This window comes from Anopheles coustani, unplaced genomic scaffold, assembly GCF_943734705.1.
Source record: "Anopheles coustani unplaced genomic scaffold, idAnoCousDA_361_x.2 scaffold_41_ctg1, whole genome shotgun sequence".
Lineage (NCBI taxonomy): Eukaryota > Metazoa > Arthropoda > Insecta > Diptera > Culicidae > Anopheles > Anopheles coustani.
In genome coordinates, this window is record NW_026525423.1 from 440,001 (window position 1) to 462,500 (window position 22,500).

Below are 22,500 nucleotides of genomic sequence, written 5' to 3' on the forward strand. Positions count from 1 at the left end.
CCAACGGGCGCTGTTCTACGGGCCTATCACCCTCTATGGGTTCTGAGCCACATTCAAGTTGGACTTGAAAAGCGCTAAGATGACGGATAGTGAGACGCACCAGTACACGGAATCGGATAGACGGACAGGCCGCCACCCCTACGTGCTGAGCTTCTCCCGTTTCGCTCGCAGCTACTCAGGGAATCCCGGTTGGTTTCTTTTCCTCCCCTTATTAATATGCTTAAATTCAGGGGGTTGTCACACATGAACTGAGGCTTATGTACCTTGCGGTTGTTATCGTCACATCTGGCTTGCGACTACTTTGTTTCAATGTCCAATATGTACCGTTGGACTCGGTTAACGGGCTGTTAGCCCGCGTGTGGTTTAACTCACTGATACCTTCCATTGCCCATACGCTAGTTTGTTTGTGTTCCTTTGGTCAACTTCCATACTTGAATCATTTGTGCTACCGCTGCTGCTTCGACGCTACTTTGACATCTTCGCTTCTATTTAAATAAATAAATAAGCTGAAGCTAGACATCAGTAAACACCACCACAGACACCACAAGCACGCCTTCTCCTCGTACTTCCGCCTCACGCGGGAACACGGACGCTCTAAATACTTCGAATTCCAATGCCAGTATATTGTAAACCACGGGTTCTTTAATGCTAGCGGGTCGTCGCGACCCTAGTTAACATCATGGTGCACGTCTCGTGACGGGTGTCACGGCGTAGTTAAATGTATGCGATACATTTCTCAAATATAAGCGCTCAGTCATCTGTACATCATGGTAGGTTCCCACGACGTGCAATATGCGTTCAACTTATCAATGTTCATGTGTCCTGCAGTTCACATTATGACGCGCAGTTAGCTGCGGTCTTCATCGATCCATGAGCCGAGTGATCCACTGCCGAGGGTGACTAACTTGCGTAAGCCGCCGCTGTGCGCGTATACCCGTTCCCCGTAGGGAGGAGCAAGCCGCCGCTTAGAGACGAAGCATAAAGTGTCCTCATTCCACATAGGGCAAGCTGGATGAATCCATTTTACCCAGGACGGCCGAAGCGGCGTGGACCAGGGGAGAACTGAACCTTATACTTCACACCACAGTAAGTCTACGTGTCCTCTTCCACATAGGGCAAGCTAGAACTAACTATCTTACCCAGGACTGCCGAAGCAGCGTGGACCAGGGGAGGAACACACTTTTCATGGAAACGTAAGGCATCCATGACTGCCATAACGTAAGCCGCCGCTGTGCGCGTATACCCGTTCCCCGTAGGGAGGAGCAAGCCGCCGCTTAGAGACGAAGCATAAAGTGTCCTCATTCCACATAGGGCAAGCTGGATGAATCCATTTTACCCAGGACGGCCGAAGCGGCGTGGACCAGGGGAGAACTGAACTTTATACTTCACACCACAATAAGTCTACGTGTCCTCTTCCACATAGGGCAAGCTAGAACTAACTATCTTACCCAGGACTGCCGAAGCAGCGTGGACCAGGGGAGGAACACACTTTTCATAGAAACGTAAGGCATCCATGACTGCCATAGTGCGTAAGCCGCCGCTGTGCGCGTAAACCCGTTCCCCGTAGGGAGGAGTCAAGCCGCCGCTTAGAGACGAAGTATGAAGTGTCCTCTTCCACATAGGGCAAGCTAGAATGAACTATCTTACCCAGGACCGCCGAAGCAGCGTGGACCAGGGGAGAACTGAACTTTATACTTCACACCACAGTATTGAGTAATGTGCCCTCTTCCACATAGGGCAAGCTGGAATGTTCCATTTTACCCAGGACGGCCGAAGCGGCGTGGACCAGTGGAGGACTACACAATCATGAGGTTCGATATCGACTTGTGTGTTTCAATAGGATACCGATGGTATGGTTTGAACCGATTTGATTTAGCCATTCTGAAGTCATCACTTGGTTGAAGCGCTGAACTAGGGAGGCATCGTTTACATATATATTGGTTTTCGCATGCTCTACTAGGTTAATGTCATGAGGTTGGCTATCGAGCATGCCCAAGTGATGACTTGATTGTGTGCTTGCTTGAATTCTTCACATTTCATACCATCGGTTAGTTGTCGAATCATTCCTCGATCATAACCTTCGTTCTTGGTTCATGTATGCTCTCTTCCACATAGGGCAAGCTAGAATTAACTATCTTACCCAGGACCGCCGAAGCAGCGTGGACCAGGGGAGAACTATACTTTGTCTTGTATGCCCTCTTCCACATAGGGCAAGCTAGAACTAACTATCTTACCCAGGACCGCCGAAGCAGCGTGGACCAGTGGAGGACTATACTTTGTTCATAACACCACAGTATTGAGTAATGTGCCCTCTTCCACATAGGGCAAGCTAGAATGAACTATCTTACCCAGGACCGCCGGAGCAGTGTGGACCAGTGGAGGACTACACAATCATGAGGTTTGATATCGACTTGTGTGTTTCAATAGGGTACCGATGGTATGTTTTGAACCGATTTGATTTAGCCATTCTGAAGTCATCACTTGGTTGAAGCGCTGAACTAGGGAGGGGCATCGTTTACATATATATTGGTTTTCGCATGCTCTACTAGGTTAATGTCATAGGGTTGGCTATCGAGCATGCCCAAGTGATGACTTGATTGTGTGCTTGCTTGAATTCTTCACATTTCATACCATCGGTTAGTTGTCGAATCATTCCTCGATCATAACCTTCGTTCTTGGTTCATGTATGCTCTCTTCCACATAGGGCAAGCTAGAATTAACTATCTTACCCAGGACCGCCGAAGCAGCGTGGACCAGGGGAGAACTATACTTTGTCTTGTATGCCCTCTTCCACATAGGGCAAGCTAGAACTAACTATCTTACCCAGGACCGCCGAAGCAGCGTGGACCAGTGGAGGACTATACTTTGTTCATTACACCACAGTATTAAGTATGGTGTCCTCTTCCACATAGGGCAAGCTAGAACTAACTATCTTACCCAGGACCGCCGAAGCAGTGTGGACCAGGGGAGGACTATACTTTATACTTCACACACTAGCCATACTGAAGTCATCACTTGGTTGAAGCGCTGAACTACGGCGGGGTAATCGTTTACAGGTTATAATCATATAGCTGCATGCTCATTAGTAGATAATGGAATATTGTATGGCAATATGAGCATGCCCAAGTGATGACTTTGTTTCAAGCTCAACAGGTAGGGTATTGAGTCCTCTTCCACATAGGGCAAGCTAGAATGAACTATCTTACCCAGGACCGCCGGAGCAGCGTGGACCAGTGGAGGACTCTATACTTTATACTTCACACCACAGTATTGAGTACTTCTTGCATGAAGCCCCTAATGAGAACCACGAGGGCTCTCTCAATGTAGAACCACAAGGGCTCTAGTACCGATTCTCTCGGTACGGCTTGGTCCGTGTTCCTTTATGCTTGTACTCTTAGAAAGTCTCAACCCGGAGGTCTTGACTTTGATTGTCATAGTTGGACTACGACGGGGCATCCGACCATTGCTGATCGAACACCCCTGATTCACCATCTTTCGGGTAGGCGGTACGCGTACCTCCGGACGCGGAAGTCTCAACCCGGAGGTCTTGACTTTGGTTGTCATAGTTGGACTATGACGGGGCATCCGACCATTGCTGATCGAACACCCCTGTTACACCATCTTTCGGATAGGCGGTGCGCGACACCACCGACGCGGAAAGTCTCAACCAGGAGGTCTTGACTTTGTATTGTTGGATAGTCCTCTTCCACTATAGGGCAAGCTGGAAATATTCCATTTTACCCAGGACTGCCGAGGCAGCGTGGACCAGGGGAGAACTTCACGGAATCTTCAGGCATCCATGATTGCCATAGTGCGTAAGCCGCCGCTGTGTGCGTCAACTCGTTCCCCGTGAGGAGGAGTCTAGCCGCCGCTAAAAGACGAAGCATTAAGTGTCCTCATTCCACTATAGGGCAAGCTAGAATGAACTATCTTACCCAGGACCGCCGAAGCAGCGTGGACCAGGCGAAGACTATACTTTATACTTCACACCACAGTATTGAGTACGACTTGCATAAAGCCCCTAATGAGAACCACGAGGGCTCTCTCAATGTAGAACCACGAGGGCTCTAGTACCGATTCTCTCGGTACGGCTTGGTCCGTGTTCCTTTATGCTTGTACTCGCGGAAAGTCTCAACCCGGAGGTCTTGACTTTGATTGTCATAGTTGGACTACGACGGGGCATCCGACCATTGCTGACCGAACACCCCTGATTCATCATCTTTCGGATAGGAGGTGCGCCCACCTCCGACGCGGAAGTCTCAACCCGGAGGTTCGGACTTAGAGTTTTTCCCATTTAAAAGTTTTTCTCTTAGCCATACTGAAGTCATCACTTGGTGAACGATTGAACTAGGGCGGGTTAATCGTTTATAGGTATCATGTGGTTTGCATGCTCTCTTAGGTTAAGGTCATGTGGTTGGCTATCGAGCATGCCCAAGTGATGACTTTGTTTCACGCTTGCTTGATTTCTTCATGATTCCCTGTTATATAGTGTAATCATTCGAGAACAGGGAATCTTTGGTTTTGCTCAACAGGTATTGGATGTCAACTTGGTATCTAGATCGCATTAAGTCTCAACCCTTAGGTTCGGACTTGTATAGTGACATCTTGTTACGGTCTTGAGTCTCAACCCGCAGGTTCGGACTACTTAGTGTTTGATCGAATATAATATGGCAACTTGTGCCTAAGTCTCAACCCGCAGGTTCGGACTTCTGTTTATTTGGCCAATGTATGTATAAGGCAACTTGTGCCTAAGTCTCAACCCGCAGGTTCGGACTTGTGTATTTGTTCGAAGTCATGTATAAGGCAACGTGTGCCTAAGTCTCAACCCGCAGGTTCGGACTTGTTAGTGTTTCGTCAACTTTCATATGGCAACTTGTGCCTAAGTCTCAACCCGCAGGTTCGGACTTGTGTATTTGTTCGAAGTCATGTATAAGGCAACTTGTGCCTAAGTCTCAACCCGCAGGTTCGGACTTGTGTATTTGTTCGAAGTCATGTATAAGGCAACGTGTGCCTAAGTCTCAACCCGCAGGTTCGGACTTGTTAGTGTTTCGTCAACTTTCATATGGCAACTTGTGCCTGAGTCTCAACCCGCAGGTTCGGACTTCTATAGTGTTTCGTCAATTATCATATGGCAACTTGTGCCGAAGTCTCAACCCGCAGGTTCGGACTTCTGGAAGGATCACTTGGCCACTAATGATCCTTCCGCAGGTTCACCTACGGAAACCTTGTTACGACTTTTACTTCCTCTAAATCATCAAGTTCGGTCAACTTCGATAAAGCAGACGCGGTTCACGAGGATCCAGCGAACGATCATCTCCAAAGACCTCACTAAATAATCCATCGGTAGTAGCGACGGGCGGTGTGTACAAAGGGCAGGGACGTATTCAACGCTGGCTGATGACCAGCACTTACTAGAAGTTCCGAGTTCATATGGACCATTGCAATCCATAATCCCTACTAAGTGAGTATTTGAGTGATTTCCCGTTCCTCTCGGAATAGGAGACACGCTGCTACCCACATTGTAGCACGCGTGTAGCCCAGAACATCTAAGGGCATCACGGACCTGTTATCGCTCGATCTCATTTTGCTAAACACAAATTGTCCTGCTAAGCAGCGTACCGTAAGTGCACTTGCGCACACGAACAGCGAAGGTGTCAGGTCATACTCCACCGAAAGGTCCTAACCCGTTCCAATCGGCATCGACGCATTAACGCTGACTGCGTTCTAGTTAGCATATGTGAGTCACGTTCGTTATCGGAATTAACCAGACAAATCAATCCACGAACTAAGAACGGCCATGCACCACTACCCTTAAATTTGAGAAAGAGCTATTAATCTGTCTCACCTCCATAAGTTCGGACCTGGTAAGTTTTCCCGTGTTGAGTCAAATTGAACCGCAAGCTCCATTTCATTGTGGTGCCCTTCCGTCAATTCCTTTAAGTTTCAACTTTGCAACCATACTTCCCCCGGAACCTGACTTTGGTTTCCCGGAAGCTACTGAGAGCACCTGGTTGTAGCGTCTCCCAATTGCTAGTTGGCATCGTTTACGGTTAGAACTAGGGCGGTATCTAATCGCCTTCGATCCTCTAACTTTCGTTCTTGATTAAAGAAAGCATCCTTGACAAATGCCTTCGCTTTAGTTAGTCTTACGACGGTCTACGAATTTCACCTCTCGCGCCGTAATACTAGTGTCCCCAACTACTTCTGTTAATCATTACCTCCGGTCTGAGTACAAACCAATGAAAGATTAGACCAAGGTCGTATTCCATTATTCCATGCAAGATTATTCTAGGGCGTTTGGGCACCCTGCTTTAAGCACTCTAATTTGTTCAAGGTAAACGTGAGCGGTCGAGCTCTATGTTACACTTGCACCCGTTGAAGGGCACACCATGACACAGACTTGGTGCCCTACCACACCATTGAGTCGCAACCAGATTCCGACTTGGCCCACCGACCACGGGTTGACCGGGTCGGCGGAGCCGGACTGTGTTGGACAAGTATCAACTTCGAACGTTTTAACCGCAACAATTTTAATATACGCTAGTGGAGCTGGAATTACCGCGGCTGCTGGCACCAGACTTGCCCTCCACTTGATCCTCGTAGAAGGATTTATGCTCTACTCATTCCAATTATGAAACATCATTAAAGAGTTTCATATTGTTATTTCTCGTCACTACCTCCCCGTCCCGGGATTGGGTAATTTACGCGCCTGCTGCCTTCCTTGGATGTGGTAGCCATTTCTCAGGCTCCCTCTCCGGAATCGAACCCTGATTCCCCGTTACCCGTTGCAACCATGGTAGTCCTCTATACTACCATCCATAGTTGATAGGGCAGATATTTGCGAGATCTGTCGTCGGTGCGAGACCATACGATCAGCATCATTATCCAGACTTCAACTCAATGACACGGAGAACCCGCGATTGGTTTGACTAATAAGTGCACCAGTTCCCGCGAGGGTCCTGGCATGTTGCATGTATTAGCTCTAGATTTTCCACAGTTATCCAAGTAACTAGGTTGATGATCTCGTAAATTATAGCTGTTATACTGAGCCTTATGCGGTTTCACATTAAATCTGTTTGTACTTAGACATGCATGGCTTAACCTTTGAGACGAGCGTATATTACTGGTAGGATCAACCAGAATTCCGACTTTGCGTTCGAATGTTCATTGTCCCATTGCACCCGGAGGAGCAAACACCACGTTCTATATGTTGTCAAGTCCGGTAGCACACGGGAGGCGAGCCCCCGTGCGAACCTCATTGCCCTCGTATCACACACACCCGATGCACCGGACAGGCACTTGAGCGGCATTCGACTCCGCTAAGCGCTCGTGCGCCCGATTGTGCATGCGCTGACGGGGCCTTCATACCCCTACCACAGCGACCTTATGCCAAACTTCCATGAATACTTAGGTGAGCTGACAAGGGCCTTCATTTCCCTACCATCAACTAAAGGACACGCTAGGCGCGTCCGATCATTGCAACTGCGGGGCTTTCATACCCCAATCACCACAGTACGCAATTCACCAGAGTTTAATCACAACCCCCCCGGACATGGCACACTATTAACTTGCAACAAAACTTAGTGTGTGCCGGGCACATCGGTTCCACAAAATCATTCCCGATGTACCCCAATTGGGGTTGTGAACGCATCCATGGTCCTCTGACACACCCAACCAAGCGTGGATACTACATACCTCAAACACCCAGTACACTAACAGACAAATCAACATATGGTTGCTTTCCCCCAGACATTTGCCAATCACTTGGCACCCGGACGGGAACTCGCTCCTGATTGCGCCATTGCCACCCATTTGCCAAGAGCGAGTTCTGTATGTAGATTTCATTTGGAAAGACAACCGTGTACTGGATATTCTATCCGACGATTACAGATGACGAGTACGAGACTCGACTACACTCACGGATAATACATTTTGGGTCGAGATTGCTTTCGGGGTTTTCGATTGGTCTTGCGCTTGTAAACGTATAACTTTGACTTGTGGTAACCTCGGTATGTTAGTCGATCACGTGGTTGTGAACTGGGTAAGGGTGGGCAATCTGTTCACTTGCACTCTGGGTAGGAATATGGTGAGCGCTATAGGTTAAAGATCATGGTATGGTTCCATCGTGATGACTTTCGCTAGATAGTAGTATGTTTGGATAGTTATAACGTTTTTGGCCATTTGTTCATAGTGTTCGGTCCATTGAGGAATTCGATTGGTCTTTGCTTCACACACGTGGTCGATCACTTGGATGTGAACTAGGGTGAGATTAAGGTGTTCACTAGTGCTCTTCGGTTTTGGATCAGTAATGAGCACTTGATTGGTTTCGCATAATATGTATCCATAGTGATGACTCTTTCCAGCTTAAGATTTCGTTACCAGTTTCGAATCCTCCCCACGTTCGCTTTTACTTGGTTAGGTTTTCGAGTGTAGATTTGAAAGCAATCTCATGTATGTATCCCATCTGATATAAGCCACTGACAGTTCATGTCACCTCGTTCAACTCTCGCTGGGTCACAGAAGTATGTTACTGCGCCCATTATCCCTACTCGGATAGGTTCGGTTCGTTCGTTTTATACTACGGTGAGTAAACTCAATTTGTGCATCGCATAGCCATGGAAAGCAAGCTTTCGCGGGCCTCTTCGACTGTTTTGATACGAGCTGTGCCCGTGATGCTTGTCATCCCAGGATACTAGACCCCTTTGGACGACCGCATGACCATCAGAAAGTAAATTCCACGTTCGGTTTATTTGCTACTTCCACCGTTCTAGTACTATGGGGTTGGAACCCCTAACATAAAGTATCTATGTAGAACCACGAGGGCTCTCAATGTAGAACCACAAGGGCTCTAGTACCGATTCTCTCGGTACGCTTGGTCCGTGTTCCTTTATGTTTGTACTCTTGTGTGTATAAAATTCATGTTCGATTTGGGATATTTGCTACTTTCACCTGTGCGCTGTGTATAACTACGGAGAAACTCAATTTGTGCATCGCATAGCCATGGAAAGCAAGCTTTCGCGGGCCTCTTCGACTGTTTTGATACGAGACTGTGCCCGTGATGCTTGTCATCCCAGGATACTAGACCCCTTTGGACGACCGCATGACCAACAGAATGTAAATTCCAGTTCGTTTTTGGATATTTGCTACTGTCACCGTTTGAGTACTATGGGGCTTGAACCCCTAACATAAAGTCTTTGTGTAGAACCACGAGGGCTCTATAGTACCGATTCTCTCGGCACGCTTGGTCCGTGTTCCTTTATGTTCGTACTCTTGTGTGTATAATATTCATGTTCGGTTTGGGATATTTGCTACTGTCACCGTTTGAGTACTATGGGGCTTGAACCCCTAACATAAAGTCTTTGTGTAGAACCACGAGGGCTCTATAGTACCGATTCTCTCGGCACGCTTGGTCCGTGTTCCTTTATGTTCGTACTCTTGTGTGTATAATATTCATGTTCGGTTTGGGATATTTGCTACTTTCACCTGGGTCCCGTTCTTCATACAAGTCTGCCTTGCTAATGTGGTAACTTTATAGTGTAGTTCTGACATCCCAATTTTGGGACTTAGCCGATTTTTCATGAATTTCCATATGACCCATAGGGTCCCTTTCTTCATACAAGCTTGCCTAGGGCGATCGGTCAAAACTTGTCTTACTATTCGATTGGTCTTCGCAGTTTCACCCTAGGCAATTCGCCTAGGTCTGTCTTCTTGAGGAGGCCAAAACCCGAAATAAGGAGGTCTGGCCGACCCTGAAACCTCCCCTGTCTTAACTACACTAACCCGATTTTTCAGGGTCCTCAGCGCCATACAACTTTGCCTAGGTCACTTATACTCTTGACTTAGGCCATCTGACTTGGTCCGTGTTTCTTCCTAGGGTTCACCTAGGTACTTTGCCTTGCTTGATGTGGTAACTTTTTAGTGTAGTTCTGACATCCCAATTTTGGGACTTAGCCGATTTTTCATGAATTTCCATATGACCCTAAGGGTCCCTTTCTTCATACAAGCTTGCCTAGGGCGATCGGTCAAAACTTGTCTTACTATTCGATTGGTCTTCGCACTTTCACCCTAGGCAGTTTGCCTAGGTCTGTCTTCTTGAGGAGGTCAAAACCCAAAATAAGGAGGTTCAGCCGACCCAAAAACCTCCCCTGTCTGAACTACACTAACCCGATTTTTCAGGGTCCTCAGCGCCATACAACTTTGCCTAGGTCACATGTACTCTTGACTTAGGCCATCTGACTTGGTCCGTGTTTCTTCTTAGGGTTCACCTAGGTACTTTGCCTTGCTTGATGTGGTAACTTTTTAGTGTAGTTCAGACATCCCAATTTTGGGACTTAGCCGATTTTTCATGGATTTTCCATATGACCCATAGGGTCCCTTTCTTCATACAAGCTTGCCTAGGGCGATCGGTCAAAACTTGTCTTACTATTCGATTGGTCTTCGCACTTTCACCCTAGGCAGTATGCCTAGGTGTAGCTTCTTGAGGAGGTCAAAACCCAAAATAAGGAGGTTCAGCCGACCCAAAAACCTCCCCTGTCTGAACTACACTAACCCGATTTTTCAGGGTCCTCAGCGCCATACAACTTTGCCTAGGTCACTTGTACTCTTGACTTAGGCCATCTGACTTGGTCCGTGTTTCTTCTTAGGGTTCACCTAGGTACTTTGCCTTGCTTGATGTGGTAACTTTTTAGTGTAGTTCAGACATCCCAATTTTGGGACTTAGCCGATTTTTCATGTATTTCCATATGACCCATAGGGTCCCTTTCTTCATACAAGCTTGCCTAGGGCGATCGGTCAAAACTTGTCTTACTATTCGATTGGTCTTCGCACTTTCACCCTAGGCAGTTTGCCTAGGTGTAGCTTCTTGAGGAGGTCAAAACCCAAAATAAGGAGGTTCAGCCGACCCAAAAACCTCCCCTGTCTAAACTACACTAACCAGATTTTTCAGGGTCCTCACCGTCATACAACTTTGCCTAGGTCACTTGTTCTCTTGACTTAGGCCATCTGACTTGGTCCGTGTTTCTTGCTTGGGTTCACCTAGGTACTTTGCCTTGCTTGATGTGGTAACTTTTTAGTGTAGTTCAGACATCCCAATTTTGGGACTTAGCCGATTTTTCATGTATTTCCATATGACCCATAGGGTCCCTTTCTTCATACAAGCTTGCCTAGGGCGATCGGTCAAAACTTGTCTTACTATTCGATTGGTCTTCGCACTTTCACCCTAGGCAGTTTGCCTAGGTGTAGCTTCTTGAGGAGGTCAAAACCCAAAATAAGGAGGTTTAGCCGACCCAAAAACCTCCCCTGTCTAAACTACACTAACCAGATTTTTCAGGGTCCTCACCGTCATACAACTTTGCCTAGGTCACTTGCACTCTTGACTTAGGCCATCTGACTTGGTCCGTGTTTCTTGCTAGGGTTCACCTAGGTAGTTTGCCTTGCTTGATGTGGTAACTTTTTAGTGTAGTTCTGACATCCCAATTTTGGGACTTAGCCGATTTTTCATGTATTTCCATATGACCCTTAGGGTCCCTTTCTTCATACAAGCTTGCCTAGGGCGATCGGTCAAAACTTGTCTTACTATTCGATTGGTCTTCGCACTTTCACCCTAGGCAGTTTGCCTAGGTGTAGCTTCTTGATGAGGCCAAAACCCAAAATAAGGGGGTTCGGCCGACCCAAAAACCTACCCTGTCTAAACTACACTAACCAGATTTTTCAGGGTCCTCAGCGCCATACAACTTTGCCTAGGTCACTTGTTCTATTGACTTAGGCCATCTGACTTGGTCCGTGTTTCTTCCTAGGGTTCACCTAGGTACTTTGCCTTGCTTGGTGTGGTAACTTTTTAGTGTAGTTCTGACATCCTCATTTTGGGACTTAGCCGATTTTTCGTAAAATACCATATGACCCATATGGGTCCTTTCCTTCATATAAGTTTGCCTTGCTTGGTGTGGTAACATTTGAGTGTAGTTCTGACATCCCCATTTTGGGACTTAGCCGATTTTTCGATCCATACCATATGACCCATCAGGGTCCTTTCCTTCATATAAGTTTGCCTTGCTTGGTGTGGTAACATTTGAGTGTAGTTCTGACATCCCCATTTTGGGACTTAGCCGATTTTTCGTAAAATACCATATGACCCATCAGGGTCCTTGCCTTCATATAAGTTTGCCTTGCTTGGTGTGGTAACATTTGAGTGTAGTTCTGACATCCCCATTTTGGGACTTAGCCGATTTTTCGATCAATACCATATGACCCATCAGGGTCCTTTGCTTCATATAAGTTTGCCTTGCTTGGTGTGGTAACATTTGAGTGTAGTTCTGACATCATCATTTTGGGACTTAGCCGATTTTTCGTAAAATACCATATGACCCATATGGGTCCTTTGCTTCATATAAGTTTGCCTTGCTTGGTGTGGTAACATTTGAGTGTAGTTCTGACATCCCCATTTTGGGACTTAGCCGATTTTTCGTAAAATACCATATGACCCATCAGGGTCCTTTGCTTCATATAAGTTTGCCTTGCTTGGTGTGGTAACTTGTTAGTGTAGTTCTGACATCATCATTTTGGGACTTAGCCGATTTTTCGTAAAATACCATATGACCCATCAGGGTCCTTGCCTTCATATAAGTTTGCCTTGCTTGGTGTGGTAACATTTGAGTGTAGTTCTGACATCCCCATTTTGGGACTTAGCCGATTTTTCGTAAAATACCATTTGACCCATCAGGGTCTTTTGCTTCATATAAGTTTGCCTTGCTTGGTGTGGTAACATATGAGTGTAGTTCAGACATCCCCATTTTGGGACTTAGCCGATTTTTCGTAAAATACCATATGACCCATCAGGGTCCTTTGCTTCATATAAGTTTGCCTTGCTTGGTGTGGTAACATTTGAGTGTAGTTCTGACATCCCCATTTTGGGACTTAGCCGATTTTTCGTAAAATACCATATGACCCATCAGGGTCCTTTGCTTCATATAAGTTTGCCTTGCTTGGTGTGGTAACATTTGAGTGTAGTTCTGACATCCCCATTTTGGGACTTAGCCGATTTTTCGATCAATACCATATGACCCATCAGGGTCCTTTGCTTCATATAAGTTTGCCTTGCTTGGTGTGGTAACATTTGAGTGTAGTTCTGACATCCCCATTTTGGGACTTAGCCGATTTTTCGATCCATCCCATATGACCCATCAGGGTCCTTTTTCTTCATATAAGTTTCCCAAGACTTAGTGCTTTTTTCCTTTGGACACCAATATCACCCTTGCGGGTATCTTTGATCTTCTCACTTTGTATTGGCCGAATGTAGGTCTTGCCATGCCAAACATATAATTGTTCTACACCAAGTCTCTATCTCGTACCGCCAGCTCGGTACATTCGATTAACCTGCCCTTAAGGCACCCGGGACTTAGCCATTTTTTCACATTTTTCATGATTTTGAGGCAACTTTTCTCGACTTTGTCACCTTATATCACCAAGATCCTTTCCCTTTAGCGCTTCACTCTGTTCGTATGATATTTAGCGCTGACTATCACCTTTCTGTCGCTGAGCTCAACTTCTTATTCGGTGCCATAGAGCCAGAGATATTTGGTGTATGCTGTTATAAGGGAAGTTTGTCACTTTTTCAAAGGCCCACTTTGGGACGCCCATATCTCACCTTCAGGTATCTTCGATCTTCTTGTCGTCTATGGACGAAACTTAGGTCTTGTCTTGGCCAACTTATAAATGTTCTACGGCCAAGCCGTATCTCTTACCGCCAGCCCGGTATTTTTGGACTTAGCCGGATTTTCGCCTCTCGTGGTAACAATTTCAGACTTTGACTCACAATAACACCCAAACGGTCACATGCTAGCGCTTTGCTTGGAAGGAATTATAGTTAGCGCTACCTTTTCTCTTTCCATCGATACCTTGTTCGTTCCATTCCATGCCATACAGCCGAAGTTATGCTGTTTCCCGTTTTCCATATCATGTGGAGCTTATGCTCTGGGAAAACCATCTAACACCTGTACCACCCTTTTGGGTACCACCGATCTCGACACTATGTTCGGGCCAAATATAGGTTATAACATGCCGAACTTATAATTGTTCTACACCAAGTCTCTATCTCTTACCGCCTGCTCGGTATTTTACTCGTAAGTGAAAATTTCACAACTTGTACTTTTTGGCCCAATGTACTCGAGTTTCAATTTTGGTAACATTTTTCGACTTTGTCGCTTAATAACTTCCAAATCATGCTAGTTAGCGCTTTGCTTTCTTCTAGTCGTATCTAGCGCTGGGTGTTACCTTTCCAAAACACATCCTAGCTTTACAATCCATGCCATACAGCCGGAGCTACATGGTGCACAAGTCAAATCCATTTTAGCCATGTTTCATTTTTGCCAATTTTTGACCACTCGTATCACCCTTCCAGAGTGGTCCGATCTCCTCGCTTTCTATGGACGACTTTTAGGTCTCGTAGAGGCAAACTTATAAGTATTCTACGTCAACCCGCTATCTCTTACCGCCTGCTCGGTATTCTTGGTCTTGTCCGATTTTTGGCCATTTTGGTATTATTTTTCGACTTTGTCGCTTAATAACTCAGTTTTGCTCAACACTTAGCGCTTCGGTTGTTTGGGATTATAGTTAGCGCTCGGTTCAACCTTTCCAACACTGACCTTAGCTTGTCAATCCGTTCCATACAGCCTGAGTTATTCGCGATACCGTGTTTCAACCCATTTCTCAAGTCTCGTTTTGGTCCAACTTTGAACCAGCCATATCACCCTGATGGGTACCTCCGATCTTCTCGCTCTATATTGGCCAAAGTTAGGTCTTGTGGTAACGTACTTATGATTGTTCTACGCCGTGTTCGTAGCTCTTATCGTTCGCCCGCTATTTTCGATCATAAGGTGAATTTTCGCCTCTAAACCACCATTTTTCACCTTTGCCCTCTAATATGACCGACTTGCTCAACACCTAGCGCTTCGCTTGGTAGGACACATAGCTAGCGCTCGTTGAGACCTTTCCAACGCATATCCAAGCTTTCCGATCCGAGCCATACAGCCTGAGCTATACGCGATACCGTTTTTCCCATTTTCTTGGTCACATGCACTTTAGGGTACCCCTTTTTGCCTTTGACCCTTAATACCTCCTCCGGGTCACTAGTAGGCGCTTAGCTTGGTAGGAAACATAGCTAGAGCAGGCCTTCACCTTTCCAAAACTGCCTCAAGTGTTCCGATCCGACATCTAGAACCAAAGTTATGGTCATTCCCATCATGCTCTACTTTCATGGTCAACCTCCACCAAGCACACCTAGGTTGGACCAACTTTCACCAACTCATCTCGAACCCCAAATTTGCTTCGACCTACTAGGTTTCCCTAGTAAAGTGGTCAAAACATCCATTACAACACGACTGGTCTTTCTGGTGGTCGACCTAGGCGACTTTGTTCGACGACCACCACCCCATGGAACTAAAAGACGTCCCTTGATACGGACCACCGATACATTTTCCGGCCTGTCTAAACTACACTCATCGAAATTTTTTTGGGTCCCCACCGTCATACAAGTTTGCCTAGGTCAAGTTTTTCTTCCGGATCGGCCGCGGACCTCACTTTTCATTATCTAGGGAGGCCATAGGGCCCCAAAAGGGGTTTTTTAAAATTTTCGACACTTTCGACTTTGGTCGGATTTTTTCCGATTTTGGTCCGACCTAGGGACTTGGTGGTCCAAGGAGCCTCGGGACCAAACTTTTTTCTCAGGGGTCCCTACCTCCATACAACTTTGCCTAGGTAAATTTTTTGTTCCAAATCGACCGCGGATTTCACTTTTCAATATCTGGGGCTCGTGTAGAGTCCGAATATGAGGTTTTCTCATTTTTCGACATTTTCGACTTTTTTCGACTTTTTTCGGGTTTTTCGACCTAGGGGTCCGCCGAACAAATTTTGGGTCAAAAATTTTTATTGAACTAGTCGAAAGTACGCAAAAAGATAAGACTTTTTGCCGAAGACACCATGCCCCGGAACCGACTCCTTCCCCTTCAAAATTGGGGACAAACGTGATTTTTGAAACTTTTCCTTAGGGAGCCCAAGACTTAGAAAATTTTCAAATTCTCGATTTTTCGATTGCGAGCTAGCGCTTTGCGGTCTTCGGCAATGTTGTAGATCTCGACGAGATAAGACTTTTTGGTCAAGAGACATTTTGCCCTCCGACCCCTCCTTCCCCCCGCAAATCGCCCCACAAAGTGCAATTTTTGCATTTTCACCTCTTTGCACGCACTGTTCGGCCCAAATGACCCCTTTCTATGGGTCTGAGCGCTTTGCGGTCTTCGGCAAACTTTTAGAGCGTACCAAGCCCTAATTATAATTGTTCTACACCACCTTCGTACCTCTTCATCCCTGGCCGCTATTCGCGTACCAAGGTAATTTTTGTTCATTTTGTCAACATTTTTCATCTTTGACTGCTTATATCGGCCTTGCCATGAACCGATAGCGCTTCGCTGTGTTCTAACGTAAGTTAGTACTACTCAATACCTTTCCAAATCATGTCTTAGATTGTCATTTGCTTGCATACAGCCGGAGCTATGAGCGATACCGTAAAAAGTACCGAAACTTGGAAAAATCCTTTGATCGCCCATATCCCCCCTTTGGGGGCCAGATATCGAAAAAAGTTCTGATTCAAAAAGTTGCGCATTAACGTGTTCTAGTTATGCCTAGAACATTTCACTTCGCTAGCTGGCCTGCAACTTAGCCGTAATTGGGATTTTAGGGTGTTCTTGGAGGGCCCATTTCCTGCGACTTGGTATCTTTTGGGCCCAATGTTTCTCTAATATCTCCACCAGTTTTCCAGATAGCCTTTTCAAACTTTCAGGGTGCCTAGAACACCTCAAGACCTTTCCAACGCTATGCCGTTTGCCTCGCTCGGACATCTACAGCCAAAGTTATTCGAGGTACACGGTACCTTACCCTGTTTTCTCAGTACTTGGTCGAAAATTTCGATCAGCCATATGACCGACTTGGACAACCCTGAGCGGGTTGGCCCCATATAACTAAACTTTCGTCTCGTGGAGGCAAACTTATAAATATTCCACGTCAACTCGCTATCTCGTACCGCCTTGACGGTATACTTGGTCCAAGGGCCATTTCCAGCGACTTGGTCGCAATTTCGCTCTAAGTTTCGCTAATACCTTCGTCCGTGGACATGGTGATTTTTTGTTCGTATTTTTCCTTGATAGTCCCACTCAAGACTATTCCATACCAGAGCCAAGCGTCCCGCTAAGTGCCATACAGCCTGAGCAGTAATTCATGAAAGGTACCTCTACCAGTTTTTGCCATACTTGGGTACAAACTTTGGATCGCCCATATCTCCACTTTGGAGGCCAGCCAGCACCTTGGCCCCATATACTTTTTTGTTGGTCATACCATGCACCAAATATAATTGTTCTACGTCAACTTGCTATCTCTTCTCCAACTTGCCGTTATTCTTGGTCCAAGTCCCATTTCATTCGTTTTTGGACCCATTTTGCTATATGTTTCACTAATAGCTTCGGCCATGGACAAGCTGATTTTCTATTTGTATTTTTCCTTGATAGTCCCACTCAAGACCATTCCAAAACACACCGCAGCTTGTCGCTCGGTGGCAAACTGACCAAGTTATAATTCATGAAAGGTACCTCAACTTGGCACACCACGTGGTCGGCCCAAACCATAAACCAACCAAACGACCGACTTGGAGCACCCTGACCGGGTTGGCCCCATATAATAAAAGTTGCGTCTCTACACGCCCAACTTATGAATATTCTACGCCAAGTCGCTATCTCTTACCGGTAAGCCGGTATTCACCTTCCAAGGGTGATTTTGGTCAAGCGCCATTTCCTGCGACTTGGTCCCCGAATTGGACCATCATCACCTAATATCTCCGTGGTCTTTCAACTCAGCCTCATGAAACTTTCAGGGTAGATAGGTCTCCCCAAGACCTTTCCAACGGTGAGCCGTTTGCCTCGCTCGGCCATCTACAGCCGAAGTTATTAATGGTACTTGGTACCTTACCCTGTTTTTTCCATACTTGTTCGTACTTGGGTACAAACTTTGGATCGCCCATATCTCCACTTTGGAGGCCAGCCAGCACCTTGGCCCCATATACTTTTTTGTTGGTGATACCATGCACCAAATATAATTGTTCTACGCAAGCTTGCTATCTCTTCTCCAACTTGCGGTTATTTTTGACTCAAGTCCCATTTCCATAGTTTTTGGTACCAATTTGCTCTATGTTTCGCTAATAGCTTCGCCCAAGGACTTTGTGATTTTTTGTTCGCATTTTTCCTAAATAGTCCCACTCAAGACTATTCCAAATCACACCTTAGCTTGTCGCTCAGTGCCATACAGCCAGAGTTTTAATTCATGAAAGGTACATCACCTTGGTACACCACGTGGTCGGTCCAAACCATCAACCAACCATATGACCGACTTCGAGTCGAGCTAGCGGCTAGGCTCAATATAATGAAATGCGTGTCTTGATGCGGGCTACTGACGGTCTGAACAATGTAGCTCGCTAGCTCGTCTCTAAACTTGTGTTTTGGTCGAATATTGGGTGTTCATGTACCACTTCGGGTAACATGGACTTTGGTGCAACTTTACCACTTGTGCACTTAATAACTTCCCGGTCATTCAAGTCTTTGCCTTCATACTTTCAGGGTAGTTAGGTCTCGTCGAGACCTTTCCATACATATGCCAAACTCATCGATCGGACATCTATAGCCCGAGTTATTCGCGGTACACCGTACCTTACCCTGTTTTTTCCTCAATTGGGTACAAACCTTGGAACACCCATATCGCCCCTTTAGAGACTAGCTGGCACGTTGGCCTCATATAATGATAAGTGCACCTCAACTAGGGCTACTGACGGTCAGAACATTTCAACTTGCTAGCTCGGGCCCACACTTGTGTTTTTCTCGAATATATGGTTCAAGTGTGCCACTTTGGGCACTTTTGGACATTTTGTCCCCACACAACTTTCTTGCCTTGGTAGATAGGGTCTTGTGATCTTGGGCAAAAAGATGCACCAAGATAAAGTCTAACTTTCGTTCTTGTACCGCAAAGCGCTATCTCAAACACCCGAGGAGATAGAAAGTGATTATGTTCGGTATATCGGTCTTCCATGGCCTACTATGGTAAACCCCTGCAGGTATGCAACCGAAGGTGCTTGGTACATGTATTTGGTGCAATATCGGTGCAAAGTAGGTGTTTCCTTGATCGGGCTATAACTTTCTTGGTTGATGTTGGATTGCTTTGCGGTCTTCGGGGGATAGTTAGGGAACATGTTTGCCAACATTTCCTTATTCCTCAGCCTGGCCGTACCTCTTACCGTCTAGGCGGTATACATGCTCTAAGTTGGAACTTGTGTTCCTTTGGGTAACTTCTCTGACTTTGACGCTTAATAACTTTCGTTCATATGCAGTCTAAGCTCTGCAACTCTCAGGAAAGCTAGTACTACTCATTTCCTTTCCATATCAGTCTTTGGCTTGTCGATCCGATGTCTACAGCCTTACTTATTCACGTTCCCTGTGAAGGTAGGTTTTTGCCCATTTTCCAGTTCATGTGGTAACATTCCCAGACTTTGCCGGCTTTCTCTTCATGTGGTAACTTGCTTGCTCATGTGGTAACTTGGAAGTGTATTTCTGACAGACCCAATCTGGGACTTAGCCGATTTTTCTCTTCATATTATATGGATCCTGGACTTAGCCGATTTTTCTCTTCATATCATATGGATCCATCACTAGGCCATCTTGCTTGCTTGTGTGGTAACTTGGAAGTGTATTTCTGACAGACCCAATCTGGGACTTAGCCGATTTTTCTCTTCATATTATATGGATCCTGGACTTAGCCGATTTTTCTCTTCATATCATATGGATCCATCACTAGGCCATCTTGCTTGCTTGTGTGGTAACTTGGAAGTGTATTTCTGACAGACCCAATCTGGGACTTAGCCGATTTTTCTCTTCATATCATATGGATCCATCACTAGGCCATCTTGCTTGCTTGTGTGGTAACTTGGAAGTGTATTTCTGACAGACCCAATCTGGGACTTAGCCGATTTTTCTCTTCATATTATATGGATCCTGGACTTAGCCGATTTTTCTCTTCATATCATATGGATCCATCACTAGGCCATCTTGCTTGCTTGTGTGGTAACTTGGAAGTGTATTTCTGACAGACCCAATCTGGGACTTAGCCGATTTTTCTCTTCATATTATATGGATCCTGGACTTAGCCGATTTTTCTCTTCATATCATATGGATCCATCACTAGGCCATCTTGCTTGCTTGTGTGGTAACTTGGAAGTGTATTTCTGACAGACCCAATCTGGGACTTAGCCGATTTTTCTCTTCATATCATATGGATCCATCACTAGGCCATCTTGCTTGCTTGTGTGGTAACTTGGAAGTGTATTTCTGACAGACCCAATCTGGGACTTAGCCGATTTTTCTCTTCATATTATATGGATCCTGGACTTAGCCGATTTTTCTCTTCATATCATATGGATCCATCACTAGGCCATCTTGCTTGCTTGTGTGGTAACTTGATAGTGTATTTCCGACAGACCCAATCTCGGACTTAGCCGATTTTTCTCTTCATATTATATGGTTCCATCACTAGGCCATCTTGCTTGCTTGTGTGGTATCTTGAAAGTGTATGTCTGACAGACCCAATCTCGGACTTAGCCGATTTTTCTCTTCATATAATATGGATCCTGGACTTAGCCTGTTATTAGGTTATTATATATGGATCCTGGACTTAGCCGATTATTAGGTTATTATATATGGATCCTGGACTTAGCCGATTTTTCTCTTCATATAATATGGATCCGGGACTTAGCCGATTATTAGGTTATTATATATGGATCCTGGACTTAGCCGATATTTCTCTTCATATAATATGGATCCGGGACTTAGCCAATTTTTCTCTTCATATAATATGGATCCGGGACTTAGCCGATTTTTCTCTTCATATAATATGGATCCGGGACTTAGCCAATTTTTCTCTTCATGTGGTAACGTATGCCAATCGCTCACAAGTCATGGGATAAGGGTACTTGTGTTCTTCCATCTTCTAAGTCCCGCACGGGGACATCGTGATCGCCCCAAGTCCGGAATAGCGCCAAGTCAAGCCCCACGGTGGCCGTGCAGGACCTGTTAGCGGCGGCCCCACTGACAGCACTAATCCGGACTTAGAAATTATATCTTTCTAATCGAACACCACACACGCAACACCACCATACCACCATCTCCTTGCAAGTACCTAAGTACCCGCAACTCCATGGTGAAGGCAATGTCACTCCATCACCAACCTCTTTGCATTGCAAGCACTTGCGTACCTACAACACTCCGAAGAAGGCAACGGCGCGCGATGCTCGACTCCACACACCTCACCACACCACACCACCGATGGCCAGCCAGCCAGCCAGCCCAGCTAAGGGCTAACCCACCAACCAACCACCAATGGCCTAGGCCAGCCGGATCCCACCTTCAAGTCCAAGCACAGCCAAGTGCAAGTACCGCCAAGTGTTCACCAACCAACCATCACACCAGGTCAGCCGGCCAGTACCCACCTTCAAGTGCCATTACCCTCGGGTGCAAGCCCAATCAAGTGTTAACCAACCAACCCGGCCAAGGCAGCCAACAGGCCGGCACCCTACAGCACCGACCCGCCATCACCACCTCAACCGTTGACCATGCAAGTGGCCTCGGACAACAGGTGACACCCGAAGTACATCCGAAGAACGTATATCAAGTGTTTGCTCACCAAGTCCTCAACCAACCCCAAGTACCCGGAGGTACCCAGAGTGTTGGATCCGCCAACCCGTCCCGGCACTCCAAGTCCTTGCGAACCCAAAGTGTTTGCCCGGTAGGGCCATTGTATCACAACGCTTGCGACCATGCAAGTGGCCTCGAACAAGGTGACAGGGGTATCTTCACCAAGTCCTCAACCAACCCCAAGTACCCGGAGGTACCCAGAGTGTTGGGTCCGCCAACCACTACCAGCACTCCAAGTCCTTGCGAACCCAAAGTGTTTGCCCGGTAGGGCCATTAGACCACAACGCTTGCTAACCATGCAAGTGGCCTCGGACAACAGGTGACACCCGAAGTACATCCGAAGAGTGTATATCAAGTGTTTGCTCACCAAGTCCTCAACCAACCCCAAGTACCCGGAGGTACCCAGAGTGTTGGGTCCGCCAACCACTACCAGCACTCTAAGTCCTCGCGAACCCAAAGTGTTTGCCCGGTAGGGCCATTAGACCACAACGCTTGCTAACCATGCAAGTGGTCTCGGACAACAGGCGATACCCGAAGTACATCCGAAGAGTGTATATCAAGTGTTTGTTCACCAAGTCCTCAACCAACCCCAAGTACCCGGAGGTACCCAGAGTGTTGGATCCGCAAACCCGTCCCGGCACTCCAAGTCCTTGCGAACCCAAAGTGTTTGCCCGGTAGGGCCATTGTATCACAACGCTTGCTACCATGCAAGTGGCCTCGGACAACAGGT

At 46.4% G+C, this 22,500-nt stretch overlaps 2 non-coding genes across 2 annotated transcripts in view; both read right to left on the reverse strand.

Moving 5' to 3' along the window:
* LOC131271296 (large subunit ribosomal RNA) overlaps nucleotides 1–257 on the reverse strand; it is a 4,085-nt gene extending 3,828 nt beyond the window's left edge. Inside the window, exon 1 of the ribosomal RNA XR_009180101.1 lies at nucleotides 1–257. This exon is cut by the window's left edge and continues 3,828 nt beyond it. This is a non-coding gene — a ribosomal RNA (large subunit ribosomal RNA).
* A 487-nt stretch (nucleotides 258–744) lies between these two features.
* LOC131271297 (5.8S ribosomal RNA) lies at nucleotides 745–899 on the reverse strand. The gene has a single exon (XR_009180102.1). It is a non-coding gene; the product is annotated as a 5.8S ribosomal RNA (ribosomal RNA).
* Nucleotides 900–22,500: the final 21,601 nt, after the last annotated feature.